Consider the following 3,418-nt stretch of genomic DNA (forward strand, 5'->3'; position numbering starts at 1 on the left):
GACTGTTCAGCGATTTGTAGACATACAGGAGTATTTTGAACTGGATTCGAAGGTGAACCGGTAACCAGTGCAGTGAGGCCAAAACTGGAGTAATGTGCTCTCTTTTGCCTGTACTGGTTAAAAATCGGGCTGCTGCATTCTGGACCAGTTGTAGTCGTGCAATGGAGGTCTGACTGACCAAACAGGAGCGAATTTCAGTAATCAAGCCTAGATGTAATGAATGCATGTATTACTGTCTCCAGGTTATTTTTGGACAATATGGGCTTCAGTTTAGACAGCCGCATCAGTTGGAAGAAACATGATTCAACAATCATGTTTACATGATTGTTCAGTTTCAGGGAAGGGTCATTATCACTCCCAGATTAGTGACTCTTTGTTTTTCTGACAGGGATAGAGCGGAAAGGTCGATGCAGTGGTTTGTGATCGTGTCGTTGGGAGGGAACAACATGACTTCAGACTTCTTTTCATTGATACGTAAGAAATTTAAAACCATCCAGTCCCTGATGTCAGCCAGGCAGTCGAGCAGAGGTTGAATAGAGCATGTACCATTGCGTCTTAGGGGGAAGTAAATTTGACAGTCATCAGCGTAGAAGTGAAATGGTGTGTTGTGTTTCCGGAAAATAGCCCCAAGTGGCAGCAGGTATAAAGAGAATAGGAGGGGACCCAGGATGGACCCCTGCGGAACCCCCCATTTAAGCTCTGTCGCTGCAGAACTAAAATCCTTGATGGAGACACAAAAGGATCTGTCAGCGAGGTAGGATCTGAACCAATTGAGGGCTGACCCTGTGATGCCCACCCACTGCTCCAACCTAGCAATGAGGATCTGGTGGTTGATGGTTGATGGTGTCAAAGGCGGCTGTGAGGTCCAATAGGACAAGCAGCACAGAATCACCGGTATCTGTGGATATGAAGATGTCATTAAAAATAAAAAATATAATTTTTGAGAATTAAAAATAGATTGCAGCATCTGTATTTTATTTAATATTTTTGTAGTGGTTTATGCATACATTATTTTTTAAACTTTTACACTGCTGTCAGTTTGCAGAGTCGGCCTGACCTAAAATAATTGTTGTTTTACTGAATTATACTTTTGAAACAGGAGCGAAGTACTTCAAGTAAAAACAAACTCAAGTACCGATCCCATCATGTTAGTATCGATAAGATTCGATGTTGTGTAGATTTCAGTCATACAGGTCATTTATATATATATATATATATATATATATATATATATATATATATATATATATATATATATATATATATATAATAAAATAAACACTATTCCTACATCGCTTTTTTTCACTTATTGCAGGGCTTCAGGGTATGGATCCCCCACAATAAAGACGATTGTACTTAGATCAATCATACCCCTATTTTACTGATGTAAAAATCGGATGGAATGCGATATGACTGTTCAGATTGTGGTTGCTTTGAAAATCATTGGATAAGTACCCAATTTAGTTCCATGTATGAAAAAGACCTTGGTCAGATTTAAAAAAAAACAAACAAAAAAAACCCCAACAGTTTTGTAACTTTAAGACTAATTAAAAGACATAAACAGGTCTCACTTGTAAATGAGTCCTTGAGGCTCATTGTGATTTATCTGTATAAATAAAGGTTGAATGATTGAATAAGCTAAATAAATAAACAAATAAATAAAAGACTAAAATCATATTTGCCACTTTTGCCCACAGTGTGTTTTGTACTGCTCTATTGAACACTCTGACTTAAAAAAAAATCAATATGACACCTCACAGAAAATAAATAAAACCAATTTGGCTTTAATTTTGGACCATGAAAATTATAGAAGTTGCTCCGTCCATGTTTATTTCTGTTGACAGGGCTGATCATTAGCTTGCCAGTCTGATCAGAATTAAACTTTGTTCCTCCAATCTTATTGTTCAAAGAGAAACTTACAACAATTATAGGTGTTCATAACTTTTCCACAGATCCCACTTCAAAACTTCTGAACTGTCACTTTAAGTAAAATGTATCCAACTAAATGCAGCCGGATAAAACAGAACTATAAGGACATTTCCTGAAAATATTCACTCTGCAGGACATTATCATGAATCCACTTTCGCGCCAGCACAAGCTGCTGCTGTGCTCGTGGGGAGGGGTTGGGCGGAGGGTCAGTGAACGCATCTTCCACCTGAGCCAATGACGTAGGCAGAGGCAGAGACGCCGCCGCGGTCTGCTGCTGCTGCTGGGTGTCTGTCCGCTGCTGAGCCTCGGTAAGGACGTCCAGCGGCTCACCTGAGCTGTTCGGAACCGAACGAGTTTCTCCTCCGAGAAGTGTCCCCTCCTCTGAAGTCTGAAGGTGTCGGAGCGGAATACGTGTCCCGACGACCCCGCTGTCCTCAGTCCGGTAAGTGAGGCGGGACGGCAGCACCGCATCATGGATGTTCTCACGCAACTCTTCCTGTTGTTGTGTCGGAACCAGCTCGGAGACACGTTTGGGTCCAGGAGAGAGGTTTAATGGCTCCACACCTGTTCGTTTGTTCATATGTCCTGCAATGCAGTCCAGGTCCGAAATGACATCAGTACCTGGGTCTAGAAACCTCAAATCTGCTGTTTGGTTCTGTATGAAACAGAATTTAAATAACTATTTTAGTTCTCCTTTGGGATAGTGCAGGTAGTATGGTGTAACTGGACTTTAATTAAAGCATTAAGACAAATATTGCCATTTATTGTCTTATAAACTTAAATGTTGGAGATAACAGAAACGTCAATTTACTATCAATTACCGAGTCTTTATGTAATAATTAAGCTTTAAGTTTAAGTGTCTCTCCCAAGTGGGGTTTTTGAGGCTTCAGTAATTAAAAATAATTTAAAGATTAGCGTAATGTTTGCTGTAATTGTCATAAAATATAAACTACTAGAGAAATGGCGCGTTTTCTGCTAAAATGCAATGATGAATGCTAAACGAACACAGTTTTCTAAAGTAGCTGCACTTAGTTGTTAAAGCTAAAAGAAGCAAAACACTAGCTAAAAGTTAAATGTGGTTAAAAAAAAGGGGGGGCGGGGGGAATTGATAAAATGTTAGTTAAAAATTAATAATTATAGACGAAATTATCAAAAGGCTAGCTAGAATGACCACAAAGCTAGCTCAGCACAAAAAGTAGCAAAAGGCTAACTAAAGGTAACAAACTGTTTGGTAAAAGTAGCAAAAGTTTGCTAAAGGTAGCAAAAGGCTAGCTAAAAGTCGCAAAAGGCTAGGTAAAATGTAATTGGAACAAAAGGCTAGGTATAACCAAAAAGTAGCAAAAGGTTGGCTAAAAGTTAAAAGTAGCAAAAGGCTATGTAGAAGCAAAAAGTAGCAAATGCTGGCTAAAAACAAAATGTAGCAAAAGGCTGACCAAAGGTAACAAAATGTTTGGTAAAAGTAGCAAAAGGCTAGCAAAAAGTAGCAAAC

This window comes from Nematolebias whitei, chromosome 16 (assembly GCF_014905685.2).
Source record: "Nematolebias whitei isolate Nwh7 chromosome 16, NemWhi1, whole genome shotgun sequence".
Classification (NCBI taxonomy): Eukaryota; Metazoa; Chordata; class Actinopteri; order Cyprinodontiformes; family Rivulidae; genus Nematolebias; species Nematolebias whitei.